The sequence below is a fragment of the Odocoileus virginianus genome, chromosome 16 (genome assembly GCF_023699985.2).
Source record: "Odocoileus virginianus isolate 20LAN1187 ecotype Illinois chromosome 16, Ovbor_1.2, whole genome shotgun sequence".
Classification (NCBI taxonomy): Eukaryota; Metazoa; Chordata; class Mammalia; order Artiodactyla; family Cervidae; genus Odocoileus; species Odocoileus virginianus.
In genome coordinates, this window is record NC_069689.1 from 52,957,105 (window position 1) to 52,977,734 (window position 20,630).

At 45.8% G+C, this 20,630-nt stretch overlaps 1 protein-coding gene across 7 annotated transcripts in view; it reads right to left on the minus strand.

The window, feature by feature from the left end:
- SV2B (synaptic vesicle glycoprotein 2B) overlaps positions 1-20,630 on the minus strand; it is a 229,193-nt gene that overhangs the window by 187,022 nt on the left and 21,541 nt on the right. For 3 of the 7 annotated variants that reach the window (XM_070478198.1, XM_070478200.1, XM_070478197.1), the window contains exon 2: positions 1,973-2,104. The exons of the other annotated variants lie outside the window; for them this stretch is intronic. The gene's annotated coding sequence lies outside the window, so the exon portion shown is untranslated. The remainder of the gene's footprint in view (positions 1-1,972; positions 2,105-20,630) is intronic. 7 annotated transcript variants of the gene reach the window in all.

The window sequence follows — 20,630 nt, forward strand, 5'->3', positions numbered from 1 at the left end:
TTGCTGAGCCTTCCAAGTGCCAGTCACTGAGCTATGCATTCTCCCCACATCATCCCATTCCACTCTCCGAAGAACCCTACATGGGCACCATTTCTGCCTCCACTTTACAGCTGATGAAGTAGAGCCCAAGAAAAACCGTGCTCATGGGCACACAATTAGCCAAGAGTCTAACCAGCGAACGAGCCTAAAACGACTTACTGCCTCCAATGGCAGACCAGAGCAGACCAAAACAATTCCCTCCAAAGAAGCCTTGGTAGAACCGAGTGTATAACAGAGAATTCTACTCAGTGCTCTGTGGTGACCTAGTAAACAGGAAGGAAATAAAATAAAGAGGAGATATCCGTATGCACGTGGCTGATTCACTTTACTGTACAGGGGAAACTAACAACCTTATAAAGCAACTATTAGTGTGAGTTGCTCAGCTGTGTCTGACTCTTCATGACCCATGGACTGTAGGCTGCCCAGGCTCCTCTGTCCATGGGATTTTTCAGGCACAAATATTGGAGTGGGTTGCCACATCCTCCTCCAGGGGATCTTTCTGACCTAAGGTTCAAACCTGAGTCTCCTACATCGCAGGCAGATTCTTTACCACTGCCACCAGGGAAGCCCTATACTCCAACTTTTAAAAATAATAAATAAATGGTCCATGTCTAGGAAAAAAAAAAAGAAGCAGCCTTGGGTGGATCCCTGCTGCCTACCAATTTCCCCAGCACCAGAGCCCCCAGAGGTCCCCAGCAGCCACGTAGCCATCACACTGGATGCTCCATGTGTTACTCCCTTTGACTTCTGTCCACCTCGTGGCCACATCTGTGCCCTCAGATCACGTTCCAGTTCTGGGCTTTTCCCAGACTTTGCTTGCTTCACCATCTCACTCGGTTGCTCCCTCCTCCCCCCATGCCAGCTCCCTCCTCCCCCCATGCCAGCTCCCTCCTCCCCCCATGCCAGCTCCCTCCTCCCCCAGTGCCAGCTCCCTCCTCCCCCCATGCCAGCTCCCTCCTCCCCCAGTGCCAGCTCCCTCCTCCCCCCATGCCAGCTCCCTCCTCCCTCCATGCTAGCTCCCTCCTCCCCCAGTGCCAGCCCCTGCACACAAGGATTTCTTCTTGGCACACCCAGCACTTTATACCTTGGCCATAGCCTTCATTTCCACTGACCTTACGTGATGGTCATGTACACGTTCATTTTCCCATTGCCTCGAGGACAGATACCCTCAATGTACTTGTTTCGGTATATGGAACATACCTGACCCATTGTTGTTGTTTGGTCGCTAAGTCATGTCTGACTCTTTTGTGACCCCATGGACTGTAGCCCTCCAGGTTCCTCTGTCCATGGGATTTTCCAGGCAGGAATACTGGAGTGGATTGCCATTCCCTTCTCCAGGGGATCTTCCCAACCCAAAGATCCAAGCTGAGTTTCCTGCCTTAGCAGGCAGGTTCTTCACCACTGGCCCAGGGCACATTAAATATTTGTTGAAATGACTTGATTACAAGGATCTCCCATAGAAACTATCACCATGATTATTTCACCCCTGTTTGTAAAGCAGTACAATGTATGAAACTTGCATAAGGCAACGTCAGGACCTCGTACTCAATTAAGTGGAAGATGGGGGTGGGTTTCAGACTCTGGCCCACTAGCTGGTCCGCTCACTTGTTCTGGCTCCATGCAGAAAACTCACTGCTTACAAGCTGCCAAGTTAATTTTCAAGGAAAGAACAGAACAGCTTTCACATTCTGACACCTCCTCCTGCTCTGCCATCCCACCTTCTTGAGAACTGGCCTCTGAGGATGACTCACTGGTGGGAGAGGGTGAAAACAGCTCCCAGGAGGGGGCTGACAATCTCTGCTAGACAGAGAGCAGAGCTAGTGACAGCATGTGTCCCCGCCGGGTAGAGAGGCATTTTCTCCGCCATCTCAGGTTTGATTTGAGCCCTGGGGATAAGGCTAAGAAAGATAAGAGCATTCAGAAGTGCACTCACCTTCTTTTATCTGTGGAATATGCTCAAATACCTGGGGGATGCTTCTCTGTGCAAAGAGCACCAAATGTCATTCTTCCCTCCCTCCACTCAAGTCTCCTTACAGTCCACAAAATGCAAGTCACTTTAATGCATCTAATGAGAAAAAGACAAGAAAAGCTTAAAGAACTACTCCTGAATCTGCTTGGCTTGGCAGAGTTAACATAGAAATCCAGACTGTATCTCACAAGGGAATTATATTCAATATCCTGGGATAAATCATGATGGAAAAGAAGATTTTTTTAAAAAAAGAGAGAGAAGGTATGTATGTATATACATGAGTCATTTTGCAGTACAGAGGAAATTAACACAACATTGTTCATCAAGCATACCTCAATCAATCAGTGAAAAGAAATCCTGGTCACCGCCTGGACTATTTCTGCACTCCAGTATTCAGGGATTAAAACCTGAACTCCGCCTACAACGGCATCACGCAGAGCCTGGCACAACTCTTATACCAAATGTCTCTCTCCTCCTTCCCCTCAATCCACCCCACCACCCCACTGACATCTCAGCTTCAGACACACAAACACCCTTCTGGGCTGTCCCTGGGTCTAGTCTATTCATCTGTTATGCCTCTAGAGTATTTCTTCTCTTTCTGATTCAAAGGTTATTTGTTCCACAGAAAGAGCTTTTCTTTTCCAAAATCAGAACAGGGTGGACAGTCTGCTTTCTAAACACCTCCTGAGCCTTTCTGCTGGAAGATGATGCTGGACAGTGCTGCCAGCATGATGATTTGGAGCACAGAACGCCCTTCTGGCAGCCTCAAACAGAGGCGAGGCCGAACGAGTTTGCTCTGCATCAGGCTCGCAAAAGGCGCAGCTGATCTCTTTTCAGCCTGGCCTCTGCCCATTATTAGAACATCCCAGAAATGCTTAAATTTACCTCCCACTCTCCCTGCCCCCCACATCTCATGCACACTCTTCTCTTTTCTCTAAAGATAAACTAAGCAGCCAGGGGGAAGAAGGCTTGAGAACATCTCATGAGCATCTGCCCTGCCCTCAGCTCAGAGTTGGGAGTTTGACGTTCATTTGGTCCTTCCAAGGACCCTCCAAGCTAAGTATGGTTATTATCCCATTGTATGGAAGGAGGAACTGAGGCAGGCTCAGAGAGGTTAAGCTACTTGCCAAATATCACTCAGCTGGATGAGTGATGGAACTTAGCAGTTGAATCCATCTTTCAGCTTCAAAGCCTGGTCTATAAGATTTCCTCTGGGGTCTATAGTACAAATGACCAGACTGAACTGCTTGAGAACAATATTCACATTTTCAACATCTCTATATTCCTCACAACACCCACCAAAGAAAAGTCACTCTGTGTGTAATGAAAGAATCCACGTATGCATGACCAATTTAACAAAAGAAGAGATCTGCCTACTTCCTTCTTAAGGTGGTCTGTACCCTGATTTGTTGATTAAGTTTTACAATAAAGTCAAGTGCAGAGAGACCCCAGGAAGCAAGGACTGTCAGCTTTTGAAACAGACAGGGCAGTCCCTGGCACATCACATGAAAAATAGACTTGTGTTCCCTGGTGGATGGGATGGTAAAGAACCCACCTGCCAACGCAGAAGACTCGGTTTTGATCTCTGGGTCTGGCCAATCCCCTGGAGAAGGAAATGGCAACCTGCCATTTCCCCTCCAGGGAAATCCCATGCACAGAGGAGCCTGGCAAGCTACAGTCCATGGGGTCGCAAAGAGTCAGACAGGACTGAGCAACTAAACAACAACATGCTTTCTTTTCTACTTTCCTGCCACCAGGTTAGGAAATTTATATTCCTTCTTATGAAGGAAATACTAATGGAAATAAGTTTTGATGTCCCTGTCTGTTATATGGATTGGAAAGGAACACGGTGCAATGTCAATGATGGGGCTACTGGTTGAAATGGGTGCCAATCCCAGAAAACTACTCGGCCTCTGTGACCCTCAGCTGCCCCGACTTTCACACGGGTCATAACAACATCCCCACTGCCTCACCAGGTAGGGACGTCCAACTTCAAAAATTAGAGTGCACAGCCAGCGTTGAGGCTGGGTGTCACTCAAATGAACAGCTGACCATCATCCGAGAGTTTTCCCAAAAGGGTACTCTTTACCCAGTAAGGATAATTGTGGGGGGGGATTTCCCTAGCAGTCTAGGGGTTAAGACTCCATGCTCCCAATCCAGGTTTGATCCCTGGTCAGGGAACTAACATCTTCCATGCTACATGGCATAGTCAAAAAAATAAACAGAGACACCAATTTTTAAAAGGGCATAACTGTGGGAGGCAGAAGAATGACCTCCCAAAGCTGTCTGCGTCCTAATCTCTGGAATCTGTGGACATGCTACTTGACATGGCAAAAGGGACTCACGGGTGTGATTAAGTAAAGGGTCTTATGATGAAGAGGCTATGCTGAGCTATGGGAGTAGACCCATTGTGATGAGAAGGGTCCTCACAGAAAAGAGGAAGACAGGAGGGGGAGAGTCAGAGTGAAATCAGAGAACGCTAAGCTGCTGGATTTGAAGGTAAAGAAAAGGGCACAAGCCTGGGGATGCAGTCGGCTTCTAGACACCAGAAAAGGCGAGGGATCAGGTTCTCTCCTCCAGCCTGCAGAAGAATGCAGCCCTGCAGGCACCTCGATTTTAGCCCAGGGAGACCCATTTCAAACTCCGACCTCCAGAACTGTAAGTTAACTTCTTACCCTTTAGTCGATAAGTTGTGTCCTACTCTTTTAGAACCCTCATGGACTGTATCCCACCAGGCCCCTCTCTCCATGGGATTTCCCAGGCAAGAATACTGAAGTGGGTTGTCATTTCCTCCTCCAGGGGATCTTTCCCAATCCAGGGATCGAACCCACGCCTCCTGCATTGCAGGATGATTCTTCCCCATTGAGCCATGCAGGAAGCCCTTATAAGACAATATATGCATGTCATTTTTACCCACTATGTGGTGATTTGTTACAGCAGCAAAAGAAACAAACATAATATCCCAGCCCAAGGTCTGGCTGTCACCCCAAATCAGGTTTTATCAGGCCTGCAACACAAGTCTCTCTCCCATTCCCCATGGATTCCAGACAGCAACCAGAAGGCCTGACTGATTTGCAAGGAGACATCCACTGGTAAGTCATAATCCTCATCTTGGCATGACCAGCACCCCCTACCTTATTAGGCAGACCAGCATGGGAGACCCATCTGTATTTGGAAGGATGCTGAGAAGAACACAACTGGAGGAGACAGAGGTGGATGAGTCACCCTCTCTGGCCTCCAGCTCAGACTCTGGCACCTGTGCCCCCACAGTAGGCACAGCCTTGCCAATACCTGGGTCTGCTGGCTAGAATATCCTCTTTCTTGGGCAGTATTTGGAAGGCACTGCCAGCATCGCCTTCTGAGAAGCTCGCTTTTCTGCACATACTTGACTGATCAACACTTCGTAAGAGTGTTAAATGTGTTCTTTCTTTAGAATGGCAACAATTAAATATGTCATACACTAGAAGCTTGGAAGGACTGATGCTGAAGCTGAAGCTCCAATACTTTGGCCACCCGATGCAAAGAACCAACTCATTGGAAAGGACCCTGATGCTGGGCAAGACTGAAGGCAGCAGGAGAAGAGGGCGACAGAGGATAAGATGGTTGGATGGCATCACTGATTCAATGGACATGAACTTGGGCAAATCTGGGAAATGGTAAGGGACAGGGAGGCCTGGCATGCTGCAGTCCATCGGGTCACAAAGAGTAGGACATGACTTGGCAACTGAGCAGCCACAACAATTGTTAAAAGCACTTAGAACACAGCAAGCACTCAACAAATTTCAGGGATTTCCCTGATGGTCCAGTGGTTAAAGAATCTGCCCTGGAATGAGGGGACACGGGTTCAATCCCTGGTTGGGGAACTCAGATACCACATGCCATGGAGCAGCTAAGTCTGCCAGCCTAAACTACTGAACCCAAGTGCTCTGGAGCCCACGTGCCACAGCTAGAGAGTCCATGCACTGCAACGAAAGATCCCCCATGACGCAACGAAGATCCCACATGCTGCAACTAGGACCAGATGCAGCCAAGTAAATAAATAAATATCTTTAAAAAAACAAATTTCAATTACTATCTCTATTATCATCATTGTTAATGTATTCAATCCAGTTATGTTTAAGTGCAGTGGGGCTGGGGCCCCTTTTCTCTCTTCAAGGAAACTTAAATTTCTCTCTCTGCTCTTTATCCCCTGGTGTTAAATTTCCAGCTTCCCAAGGGGAGCTACACCTCTTGGGCTGACCGCCAGTGGTCATTATACAGAGTTCAGCTGGGATCACCATTGCATGATCTATAAGGTCCTTTTCAATAAATGGGAAAATGTATATGAAACTGCAAGTACAGTGCCTGGCACAGAAAAGAAACTCAACAGTGTCTGTATTCTCACTTATTAACTCTCGGTTATAGGTTGACTTATGTTCCCTCATAATTCATACACTGAACACTCAACACCTCAGAATGTGACTGTATTTGGAGATGGGACCTTTAAAGAGGTGACCCAGGTAGCCCTAGTGGTAAAGAACCTGCCTGCCAATGCAGGAGACGTAAGAGACGCGGGTTGGATCGCTGAGTCAGGAAGATCCCCTGGAGGAGGGCATGGCAACCCACTCCAGTGTTCTCACCTGGAGAATCCCATGGACAGAGGAGTCCATGGGGTTGCAAAGAGTCAGACACAACTGAGAGACTGAGCAGGAAGTTCAATGAGGCTCTCAGGGTGGACCCTGACCCAATCTGACCAGTGTCCTTATAAGAAGAGATTAGGGGCTTCCCTGCTGATCCAGTGGTTAAAAATCTGCCTGCCAGTGCAGGGGAAACAGATTTGATCCCTGGTTTCCAGGAAGATTCCACGCACTGTGGGGCAACTCCGCCCATGTACCCCAACTGCTTAGCCTGAGTGCCCAGAGCCTGTGCGCCCCGATAAGAGAAGCCCACAAACCACAACCGGAGAGCAGCCCCGCTCTCTGCAGCTAGAGAATGCCTGCACACAGCAATGAAGACCCAACACAGCCAAAATTAACGTTTTTAAACGACAAATAAATACATTTTTGGAAAAAAAAGAAGAGGTTAGGACATGCAGAGATTCAGCAGAGATACACAGAGGAAAACCATGTGAGAAGACATCAACAGGGCTACTGTCCACAAGTCCAGGAGAGAGCCCTCAGAAGAAATGAACCTGCAGGCACCTCGATCTAGACTTCCAGCCTCCAGAACAGGGAGGAAATTTCCTGCCGTTTAAGCCTCCCCTGGGAAAGACCCTGATGCGGGGAAAGATTGACGGCAAAAGGAGAAGAGGGTGGCAGAGGATGAGATGGTTGGATGGCATCACTGACTCGATGGACATGAACTTGGGCAAACTCCAGGAGTTGGTGATGGACAGGGAGGCCTGGCATGCTGCAGTCCATGGGGTCGCAAAGAGTCAGACACGACTGAGCGACTGGACAAGCCGCCTCTCCTTCTGTGTCATTTTGCTGTATCAGCACTCCCTTTCAAGAACAAATAATGGCTGTATCTCTGGACAGCAGGAGGCTGTTTTAAGTCTGACTTAAAAGAGGTCTCTGATCCCTGTTTGGGCCTGGGGGCCTCTGTTTTATGAAGCAAGGGTGCATAGTTTCCCAGCAGGACTTGGCGGCTGTGCCTGGCACTCAGGAGAAGGCGTCTTACTTCCTGAAGAAGGGGGTGTCATTCTTTGCACGATCCCCCCAGAGCCCTTCACCATGAAGAGAGTCGTGCATCGTGGCCTCACAGAGGAAACACAGCGCTGGCACCTCGGATACGGAGAACTGTAAAACCGCAGATGACAGATTCGTGACTCCCCTGGGGGAATAAATAGCAAGAACAGATGGGCCCCGAGGCTGGGAGGTTTCATGTAAATCTTAATAGCACTCTGATAATGTAATGAATGTGGTGAGAAAAGAAGAGCAAACCAGTACCAGCAAGGCAAAACACAGTTTTGCTGACCCTGAAGATTACCCAGGAGGACCATTCTGTGAGGAGGACATGCAGGGATTCATCAGAGATGCACACACAGAGGAAAACCACGTAAGACTACTGTCCACAAGTCAAGGAGAGAGCCCTCAGGAGAAATGAGCCTGCAGGCACCTCGATCTAGACTTCCAGCCTCCAGAACAGGGAGAAGAGGAGGCTGGGAGAGGAGCCACGTGGTGCGGAGAGCAACACAGGGCTACATGGACAACTATTTCCCCAGGAATTTAAAGAATCCTCTCTGAACTGGCTTCCCCGGGTGGCTCAGTGGTAAAGAACCCACCTGCCAATGCAGGAGACTCGGGTTTGATTCCTGGGTCAGGAAGATCCCCTGGAGGAGGAAATGGCAACCCACTCCAGTATTCTTACCTGGAGAACCCCATGGACAGAGGAGCCTGGCAGGCTTCGATCCATAGCATCACAGGGAGTCAGACAGGACTTAGCGACTGAGTACAACTTTGAACTGGCAAAGCTAAATGCCTTATGAAGGGGTAACCTCCAGAGTGATGCTCCCCCCATTTGCCCTAGGCACCGCTTCAGGACATCTCTCCGGGCAGCAGTCTTCTACATGGCCCTGGTGATTCCCAGGTAAAAGAGTAATCTAGGAACAGTGAGGGGACACAGGTCACACGTGCTCAGAGCTCAGGAGGGTCTCACCTGGAGATGGCTTATCTAGTGAATCCAGCCTGTTCCCAGTTAACCTCTCCCTATTCACCTCTAGAGACTCTCAGTGAAGTCATGCCCAATATAAAGAGCCCTGGACAAGGAATCTGAAGGTGTGGATCACAACTCTACCACATGCCAACCACGAGACACTGGATAAGTGACTCAGCTTCTCTGTAAAGAGGGAATAATACTTTGTGCCTTGTGGGAATTTTTGGCAAAGAGCAAAGGAGGTCTGCTCTTCAGAAATGGTAGGCATTGAACACACACATACTCCCCCCAATTTGTGCCCCACAAATAGAACAATGTGCACAGTGTTTATGACATGGATCTTGGCTTCCTAGGGTATTCCTGGATAAACAAATGCAGGCTTCGTGGTTTGATGGCCCACAGGCACCGTCTCTTCCTCAAACTTGTATTTAAACAGGTGTCTTGGAAAGTGCAGGGCTGAGAATAGATGAAACATTGGGGAAGATAAGCCCAGGTGCTCAGTATCTTAACTGGGGAGTCCAGTGTTGTTCAGCCACTCACAGAGACAAAAGAAGCAACTGGAAGCAGCAGAAAGGACGGAGGAGTCAGAGCTGGGGCGCCAGCCTTGCAGCAGAGAACAAGCAGGGAACCGGTGTCCGGATGGCTCAGAAGGCAGAAGGGGCAGAATCATTACCCACCAGAAGAAAGCTGGGCAGCTAAAAATGCTCCAGACAGGCACCCCCGCTTTCCCATCGGCAAGGATGTTTGGGGACCCCACCTGTGAGTACCGTGACTTAAGTCTTGATGGGTAGCGGGGAGCATCTCTGATGAAACCTTTCACCTCTGATAAATCAGGCTTTGTGCTCATCCTAGACACATCCACAACACCCCTGGCCTTATACTCATGAAATATATTTATAGTAAGTCCCCTACATATGAACAAGTTCCGTTCCAAGAGCACACTAGCAAGTCTGATTTGTTTGGAAGTCCAACAAAGTTAGCCTAGGTACCCAACTAATGCAATCGGCTATATAGTACTGTACTGAAAGAGGTTTATAATACTTTTCACAAAAATAATACATTAAAAAACGAACACACCAAAAAAGAAACATTTCTAATCTTATAGTACAGGTCCTTGAAAAGTACAGTAGTACAGTGCAACGGCCAGCCTGCAGGGGCTGGCGTGGAGTGAACAGGCCAGAAGAGTTCCCGATGGAGGAGGGAGAGGAGGTGTGAGATGGTAGAGCTGAAGGCCTGTCAACAGTAGGAGATGGAGGGCAAGCTTCATTTCACTCACGACTGATGGCGGCATGGGTTCTGGTTCTTTGCTGGAACCAGATGCACGGTTGCATTTTTGAAAGCTTGAAACTTGAAGGTTCGCATGTGGAGGACTTACTGTATAGTACATGACATAGTGGGGGTTTGCAAATGGGGCCGTTTAGCACATATTGGGAATACAGTCTCTTGTAGTCGAGATCCTGAACAAGCAATGGTTTTCAAAACAGTTTATAAATAGATTCTTTCCTGAGGTGGATGGAGAAGGAGAGGGCGTGGCAGAGAGGAACAAATTCCCCGATTGGGATGAGGACTCCTGAGTTTTAACAGAATTGATGTTCTAATCTCATCTGTTTTCCTTTTTAAGCCAACTCTCTTTCCTTCTAGCTAGGGAGAGATCTGTTTGGTTTGTCCGGCAGTTGAGTTCACCTTCAGAAAGAAAATTAAAAATATAAAAAGGTAAAAATGATCAGAGAATATGATAGACGCGAAAGACAAAGAAAGGAGATTCTAGCCAAGAACTGTGGATGAGTCTAGGAGGAAAATAAAAATGTCAGAAACAGAAACAGTAGCTGAGGATTTACTCTGTCAGGGTCGAAAACCCTGGCTGCACACCAGGATCATCAGAGAGTTTCTTAAAGAAATTCAATTTTCCAGACCCCCTTAGAGTCTGACTTAAGTATACTCTGGCTTAAGGAAAGTTAGGATATTGCTTGTTTTTGTTTTTGTTTTTTAAATAAACTCCTCAGCTGATTCTAATACACAGCCAGGATTGAGAACCAAAGCACTGAATAAAAATTTGCCCAATGAGAAGAAAATCTTCACTCTTCAAATTTATGTGTTGTGCTATGCTAAGTCCCTTCAGTCATGTCCGACTCTGTGCGACCCTACAAACTGCAGCCTGCCAGGCTCCTCTCTTCATGGGATTCTCCAGGCAAGAACACTGGAGTGGGTTCCCACTTCCTCCTCCAGGGGATCTTCCCTGACCCAAGGAACAAAGCCTCGTCTCTTGTGTCTCTGGCATTGGCAGATAGGTTCTTTACCATTAGCGCCACCTTCGAAGCCCCTTCAAATCCATAGTGCTTACCAAATTTCAAGCAAAGTTTAGCCCATTCTAACACTTTCTTAATTTCAAAGAGAAAATTTTAATGTTATTAACATAAGAACAAAACTTAATATTTTTGTAGACTATTTTTCTGCCACTTTAAACTACAGGAGATAATTTGCCTGAATCTTAAGGGAGGAGCTATAGTGTAACTGCTCAAGCTCCAGAATCTAAAAGTCTTGACTAGATTTCTCTGCCATTTACTTCCTGAATCATCTTGGGTAAATTGGTAAGATTAAATGAGATCTTGTGTTTAAAGTAACCAAAGCCTAGCATATAATCCTCAGTGAGGGTTAGGTTTTTTCCTATTATATTCTTATTTTAATAATTTTGTTATTTTAAAATACAAAGCTTCATAGAGAGACTGAAAATAAACATTGGATAAAAAAAGAAATATAACATGTTCTGTAATGCCAATTGTCACCAAATTAACTAGTAATGTAACTACATAAATATAAATGCAATTTGTAGTGGAATTAAACTATAATTCCTATCCAAGTTCCAACAAGATTTTTTCTTAACTCAATATGATGAGAAAAACAACTTCTGTTTTCCTGAGCTTTTGCCTAGGCATTTTATAATTTGATAACCCTGTCCAGAGTCTGGACAATTAGAAAAGGATTGAGTTTAGGATTCCCTCTGTAAGTCCCTACTTTGCTTTTTCCAGGATCCCTTTTAAGATAACTAATTATAGAGTTGAGCCCATTAAAAATTAGTGACCTTCATCCATATATATATAATGGAACATTCAGTTCAGTTCAGTCGCTGAGTCGTATCCGACTCTTTGCAACCCCATGAATCGCAGCAAGCCAGGCCTTCCTGTCCATCTCCAACTCCCGGAGTTTACTCAAACTCATGCCCATCGAGTCGGTGATGCCATCCAGTCATCTCATCCTCTGGCGTCCCCTTCTCCTCCTGCCCCCAATCCCTGCCAGCAGCAGGGTCTTTTCCAGCAAGTCAATTCTTCAAATGATGTGGCCAAAGTATTGGACTCTCAGCTTCAGCATCAGTCCTTCCAATGAACACCCAGGACTGATCTCCTTTAGGATTTAACTGGTTGGATCTCCTTGCAGTCCAAGGGACTCTCAAGAGTCTTTCCCAACATCACAGTTCAAAAGCATCAACTTTTCGGCACTCAGTTTTCTTCACAGTCCAAGTCTCACATCCATATATGACCACTGAAAAAACCATAGCCTTGACCAGACAATGGAATATTACTCGACCATAAAAAGGAACAAATGTGAATCAACTGAACTAAGGTGGATGGAACTAGAGCATGCTCTACAGGGTGAAGAAAGTCAGAAAGAGGAAAACAACATATATTAACGCATATATATGGAATCTAGAAAAATGCTACCGATTAACCTATTTGCAGATGTAGTGACAGACCCACAGACATAACTAGGGAAGGATAGGGTGGGACAAAGTAAGAGAGCAGCACTGACATATATACACTCTGATCTGTGAAATAGACAGCTAGTGGGAAGCTTCTCTATAACACAGGGAACCCAGCCTGGTGCTCTGTGATGACCTCGAGGGGTGGGTTGGGGAAGGGAAGGCTCAAGAGGGAAGAGATATACGTTTAGTTATGACTGATTCTCATTATTATATGGCAGAAACCAACACAACACTGTAAATCAATTATCCTCCAATTTTTAAAAAATTAATTAATAAAAATAAAATAACCAGATAGAAAAATTAGCAACTTCTGGCCCAACCACCTTATAAGTAATAGGTGCTTACTACATCGTCCTCCATTTCCTGCTGGATCATGACCTGGGATAGAAGACTGCCCTTCCCCCCACCACCACAGTGCCCACTCACTTCCTTGGTGTGGGTGTACTGAAACTGCACCTTCAATCAAAACCCACCCCTGAAACCCAAAGCTGCTGTTCTGGGACAACCTAAAGGGGTGGGGTGGGGAGGGAGGTGGGAGTGAGGTTGGAGGGGAAGGGGACATATGTATACCTATGGCTGATTCATGTTGATGTATGGCAGAAACCATCACAATATTGTAATTATCCTTCAGTTAAAAGTAAAATTTTTAAAAATTTAATAAAACCACCCCTGAAGTTCCCCTTCCCCAAAGTGGAACCTCAGATGCTGAGGGAGCCACTTGCCAATCCTATGCAGATGGTTTGTACCCCCTCATTCAGCAGGTCATAGTTTGCATATTCTTAATTCAATACACCAGCTCTGGCTTCTCAACACATTTGGCAACATAACTCAGTAATTCACCTGCAAGAATAAATGGGTGAAAATACCCAAGTGAAACTCACTCAGTCGTGTCCAACTCTTTGTGACCCCATGGACTGTAGCTCACCAGGCTCCTCTGTCCATGGAATTCTCCAGGCAAGGATACTGGAGTGGGTTGCCATTCCCTTCTCCAGGAGATCTTCCCGACCCAGGGATCAAACTCTGATCTCCTGCATTGCAGGCAGATTCTTTACCATCTGAACCAAATACCAAAGGAACATTTTAAAAGTAAGATTGAAGAGGGATTTGTACTTCTAGACATTAAAGCAGAACATAAAAGTATAATAATTACATGAGTTTGAGACAGAGAGATCAAATAGAGCAAAATATACAGGTGGGTTTTCAACTCAGTGGGGAAAGGAGTATTCACTACGTGGTACTAAAAGACTGATCACCAACAGTTAAAATGAACTAAAATAGAGCCAGGCTCCCCTGGTGGCTCAGTGGTAAATAATCCACCTGCCAATGCAGCAGGTTTGATCCCTGGGTTGGGAAGAGTATCTGGAGAAGGAAATGGCAACCTACTCCAGTATTCTTGCCTGGGAAATTATGCAGAGGATCCTGGCGGGCTACAGCCCATGGGGTCACAAAGAGTCGGACACAACTGAGTGACTGACCAACAACAAAATAGAGATTAATTCCTTACCTCCCACGAGAAGATCATAATAAAGTGAAAATGATTAATAGCTCACATATAAAATTAAAATGGCAAAAACTGTCCAAATTTACAGGGTAAGGAAATTTTAGGGTAAGGAAAAACTTAAGCATGAAAAGAATGCAATTTTAACTGAAAACACTAACAATATGAATACATAAAAATTAGATTGCTACATGGCAAGAAGACCATATAAGTACAAAATTAAAGGCAAATAGATTGGGAACATGATTACAGTAATTATGAGTCACCGATTTAGTAACCTCAATATGCACAGAGCTTTTACTAACAAATATGGAAAACACTAACACTCAATTTTAAATGGACAAAGGACATGGAAAGACAATGCCTAAAAAAAGGAAATACAATTCGTCAATAAGCAAAGTGCTCAATCACATTAGCAATCAAATGTATGAAAAGTAACATCTTGTTTCAATGAACAAATTGACCACGTTTTATTTTTTTCATAATTAAACATCAAGGATGCATTGAGGGGCATTCATACATTGCTGGTTGTAGGGTAAATTAGCACCATGTTCTGAAAAGTAACTTGGCAGTATGAATAAAGAGCTTTATAATATATAAGTTTTACTATTTTCCAAATCTTATTCAATAGGAAATACTATCAAGCTAAGCAGAAAAAAATTAGTAAGCATAAAGAAACCATTGACCTGGATGACAAACTTGAATAGTTCCTAATTTCACCAACAGATTTGGGTGATTTCAAATTCCCTTGCAAACATGAGTCTTGGAATAAGTCACATTCTTTGTGTTATTAATATAATAGTTTACAACAACCAGAGCCAGAGTGGGAGGATTTGTCATCTGCTAAATTCAGGCAACTCAGCAAGTGGCCCCGACCTAAACAGGAGAACGAATGAATTTCTCACCAGAACTTTGTACTCAGACTAGACCTCAGGCACATTTTATCCTTTTCCCTCATCCACTTTAACCACTGAATCTCTCCCTGAGATTAAGAAAAGATTTATCATTAACAACAACAACAAAAAATAGCTCACCACCGGGAAATTCTTATTCCCCTAGAAATGCCAACCAAAGGAGCAAAGGCTCCTTGCAAAGATATACTCAGTAGCAGCATTTTATTTTTGTGCTTTGGACCCCACCTTATCCTAAAAAGTGGAGCATGCTGGGTGAGCTCCCCACAGAGAATCCCATCTGCTGCTGGCCAGACAGAGGCTGGGGATTAGGAGTAAGCGCTGGGAGCCCCAAGCAGATCAGCCAGCATGCCCACACCCCTGGGCCCTGCCTCCACACGGGCAGAGCTGATTAGCTAGTGCATGAAATGTGCCAGGCTCCAAGCAGAGTTGAAGGGAGGCAGGAAGGAGCTAGGAAAAGGGTCCGGAAGTGGAGGAAGGCAGCAGATTGATCCTGTCTGTTCAAACTGGAATGCTGAGTGACGCACGCAGAAGCACAACAATAATTACGGTAACAGGGAGATGTCTCTCCTGGCATTGCCCTGGTCCATACTGGCCCCTCTAATGCCGGCAGTTCCCAGGTACGCTGCTTTCTTAGGGCAAGGTTCAGCTCACCCAGCTTCTTGCAGCACTGAGGAGCCTCTTAGAGAGGGGCAACTGGGTCCCAGCTCACACCCACCAGGGGGCCATGCATCCAGCCACTACTTCAAGTATTGGGCTGGCCAAAAAGTTCTTCCAGGTTTTTCTGCAGCATCTTATGGGGAAATGCAGATGAACTCTTTGGCCAACCCAACAGATTTCCCCCTGCTGTGATTTAGCTGCTGTTTGGGCAGCCCTGGGGTGCCTGCTCCTCCCCTAAGCTTTATGCTTCCTCCCAAGGAGCCTTCAGTACCTTCCAAAGCCTCAGTGAATGGACAAGAAAAAGGTCCTTTTCTTCCCTTGGCACTGTACCACCATCCATGTTTCCCTGCTGATATGGGCTACTCTATTAAGCCTCCTACCTGCCAAAATTTCCAGACTCAAAGGAGGCACTCTGTGTCTTCGTTGCTCTAAACTCCAGGGAACACCTCAAGCCCTCCAAGCTCAATACACTCCAGCAGAACCACAAGGGGTGGAGTGTCTGCTGGTACAAGAGGCCCCATGTCCCTCTTGGCAAGCATATCCAGTCTGCATAAGGGAATCTCTAAGTCCCTTCACGTGACTTCATGGGAAGCAAACAGTCCTTCACTTCAAGCAAGTACTTTCTACAGGTGAAGATTCCATAGATTATGCCTTCTTTTCCATCTCTATGCCTATGTAGACCTGGAGGCTTAGAGTTGAGGGCTCCAAGGCCAGATTTGATACCTCTTGGAAAGTCCTGAGGGACCTCAGTTATCTGTGTGTGCATGTTCAGTCACATCCAATTCTTTGCAACCCCATGGATTGTAGCCCACCAGGCTCCTCTGTCCATGGGATTTCCCAGGCAAGAATACTGGAGCAGGTTGCCATTTCCTTCTCCAGGGGATCTTCCCAACCCAGGGACTGGACCTGCATTTCCTGTGTCTCCTATATTAGCAGGTGAATTCTTTACCACTGAGCCATCCAGGAAGCCCCCTGGTTATTTGTGGCTCAGTATAAAAAGCAGAGTGCCTAAAGCTTCATATTTTCAGGTTTGCCCTCTGAATGCCTATTCTGGGATGATAGAAAATTTCCATAAAGAAGGCTGAGGGCTGAAGAATTGATGCTTTCAAATTGTGGTGCTGGAGAAGACTTTTGAGAATCCCTTGGACAGCAGAGAGATTAAACCAATCTTAAGGGAAATCAACCCTGAATACTCATTGGAAGGACTGATCCTGAAGTTCTAATACTTTGGCCACCTAATGTGAACTCATTGGAAAGAATTTCCCTGATGCTGGGAAAGACTGAAGGCAAAAGGAGAAGAGGGCAGCAAAGGATGAGATGGTTGGATGACATCACCGATTCAATGCACACGAGTCTGAGCAAACTCCGGGAGATGGTGAGGAACAAGGAGGCCTGGCATGCTGCAGTCCATGGGTCAGACATGACTTAGCAACTGAACAACAACAACAGAAAATTTCCACTAACTTCCTGTTATATAAATAACTTGCTGTGACAGTTCAAATTATTATTCCCAATTCTCCCCAATGGAATACAATTATAATCCACACTCTTGGCCAAATAATGTTGCAGTGTTTTCCACTGTGAGAAATGTGTACTTTCTCACTTTGTTGATGTTGGTTTTGGAGATGTGGTTTGCTTTGGCCAATGAAATGTCAGCAACAGGATATGCACAGAGGCTTTCAATTTACTTTTACAGTTAGGCATCTCTCATGTCCTCCTACCATTTGCCGTGAGAAGGACACATCTCCAGCAGCTGCCTGTAGCATCCAAGGAGCTGGATGAGAGAGACACAGAGCAGGTCTGCACCTGACCTGCAACATGAAGGAGAGCCTCTCTATCTGACTGGCAAACTCATAAGTGAGTTAAATAAAGTTTGTTGTGTCAGTCACTGAGAGATCTGGGGATGTTTGTTATGCAGCATTATTATTCTCAGGCAGTAATAGCTGACTGATACACTTGGTATCTGCCCAACGTTATGCTGAGCACTATAGTGCGTGCTTGCTCAGTTATTCAGTTGTGTCCAACTCTACAACCCCATGGACTGTAACTACCAGGCTCTTCTGTCCACAGGATTTCCTCAGCAAGAATATTGCCATTTCCTACTCCAGGGGATCTTCCCAACTCAGAGATCGAACCCCCATCCCAAGTCTCCTGCAGTAGCAGACAATTCTTTACCACTAAGCCACCTGGGAATTCCTGAGCACTGTAGTACCTCATTTAATTTCTCTCCTTTCACAACTGTATGAGACAGAGCCGTATTAATACTTTATTTATCCTATAGATAAGAAAACTGATGCACAGAGCCTGTAAGCACAATTAGTAAGGGAAGGAGACAAGCTTCAATCCAGTCATCCAACCACAGTGCGAACATGAAACAGGAAGAGAGAGAAGTACAGCTCTAAGCTCTTCAGGGTCTATATTCCGGGACTGACTTTGGACTCAGAGCTGCAAGGCTCTCAGCATAAAATTGACTAGATCCCAGGAGCCAAGGCAACATTTCCAGCTCTGTCAGTGCGTGCAGAGAAAATGAGACAGGCTTCCCTTCCAGAATGCATGACCCATCCCTGAACTTTGAGGAGGGGAAGTCCCACGGGGAATTCTAACCAAGGAACAAGCCTGCCTTTGTGAAGAGCAGTCATCCAATGTTCTGCATGGGATTGCACAGCACGTCTCATTCTCTACCTTTTTAGAAATTCTAAGCAAATATCTCTGGCTTTTTCTTTTAAAAACGATTACACAATTGCCAGCTGCTAGGCTTATACAAGTAACCTGATAATAGCAAAGCAATATGCTGTCCAGTGTTCAAACACCGCCACACAACAAAGCAGGCTGGAGTGCCAGTTCTTGTTCACAGCCTGCAAACCGAAGCAGCACAAGTGAAAGCCACCCACTCTCCCCATTTCAGGGGAACAGAGTAGCAAGACGTTTGGTCCCAAGATGGATTTTTTTGTCTCTTCCAATTTCCAAGATGTTCTGCATGCAGGGAGAATGTGAAGTCACGTTCTTTGGCAGAATAACTCATCGGTGTGATTCAACGATGCACTCCCTTCTTTAACCAAAGTTAGTACCTCTGATGGCCAGCAGTGGGGCTTACAGGTCTTCAAGTTACAGACAAGCCAGCAATTCAGAGGACAAGGATCGAGTCTTCCTTGCGCACCACTAAACCTGATGCCTAGCATGGTGGGCAGTCAATCAGTATTTGTTGAATATAGATGTAAAGTGGATTTCAGGGATGGAGGGGAATTTACCTTTGAATTTTTCATATTCTAATTCTTAAAATGCAAGAATAGGGAAAGCATGGGACTTCCCTGGTGGTCCAGCAGTTAAGAATCTGCCTTGCAACACAGGGGACAGAGGTTCAATCCTTGGTCAGGGAACTAATATCCCACATGTTATGGAACAGCTAAAGACCCCATGCCACAGCTAGAGTTTCGGGTGCTGCAAACGAAAGATCCTGCATGATGCAAGGAAGACCCTGTGTACCACAACTAAGATCCAATGCAGTCAAATAAATAAACAAATATTTTTTTTTAAAGAGTAGGACAAGAAAGGACGGAGTTATGAAACTCAGAATCCCTTAGAAAAGAAGGCAAGATGAAGACACAGGCAGACTTTAACGTCTTTGATACATACCAACAAAGCTAATAGTTTATAATCTTTATTTAAGCAAGAGAAGTCAGCTCAGTATCTGTGGCAGACACCGGGGGTTTCCAAGATCAATAACCAATTCTCCTTCTTTTGGTAACAAATCCTCAATTTCCCTTTGAGGAACTCCTCTTCCCTCGCACCATGTGGGACTCACAGAGTGGTCTCCAGGACAGGGATGTGACCCCAGTGGAGCCAGCCAGATTTTATTGATCCCAGAAAGGGAATCCTGAGCTGGGCACCCAAAGTCAAAAGTGGTGGGGGACTCAAGTCCCTTGGAAGTGTTTCCAAATAGATCATCTATTAGCAAAGGAGCCGGCTAGACTTTCCCCAGACATACTGGAAACTTCCCCAAAACACAACATGGAATTTACATCAGGACTCCAGCACTCCATTTCATTGTTTTGCTCTTTCAGCTAAGCCCCTTCTCCTGAAACCTTCATTAAACACTAGCACAGAGCAGAAGAGAGAACTCCAGGCTGGAAACAGGGGCTCTGATCATAAATCTGCCACAGGAAATAATGTTACCTCCCCTAAAGGGGCCTCAGTCTCTCTCTCCATAGTATTAAGGGGCCAGGATTTAGTGATCACAAAGAAGCCTTGTGTGCTGGGTCAATAAAAACTGACCCCTGAAAGCCCCAGTTCTTGGCAACACAAAACTCACATTGTCAGGGACAGTGAGGCTTGGAGTTTAAAGCAGTTAATCCCCAGGCTGGATGACTCGGACAAAGAGGATTAACCCTCAGATGAGAGAGCCATCATCCAAATATAGAGCAATCTCATGCACACACATTAGAAACGGAAAGAACCCCCACCTTCTCTTGCAAATTCCTGTTCTCTAGCCCTGTTGGTGAGCTGATCATTAACCCTTCAGCACCCCAAGGCCAAGGTGGTAGACCTTCTCCATGTTCCTCCATCACCCTTCTCAATTCTCCAATCCAGGGTTACAGCATTTCTCCTTTGAAATGCACAGGTCAGTTTAAGATATTCCAAGTTTGGGACTTCCCTGGTGGTCCAGTGGTTAAGAATCCAGCTAACAATGGAGGGGACGCACAGGTTTAATCCCATGCTTTGCAACAAGAGAAGCCACTGAAATAAGAGGCTCTGCAACTGGAGAGTAGACCCCTGCTCACCACAACTAGAGCAACTCTCATGCAGGAATGAAGACCCAGCACAGCCAAAAGTTAATTAATTTTTTTTAAAGGTACTCCAAGTTTGCTAAGTAACTAACCATTGAGCACCTTGTCTTCCAGGGACTGTTAGACACCAGAGCTTTAGGGGTAGACAAGATGATACAGTGCTGGCTCCTAGGGAGCTTTCAGTCTAGAGGGAAAACACCTATTGAGTGCCATGTGGTCTGCAAAGCACTATCCCCTCAATAAATGCACCCCAATAACTGCTGAAAGTAGATATTACTATGACCATTTTACAGATGACAAAACTGAGGCTCTGAAGGGTTAAACTACCTGTCCCAGGTTACATAACCTATAAGTATCAAACCAAGCTGTTTGGCTTTAA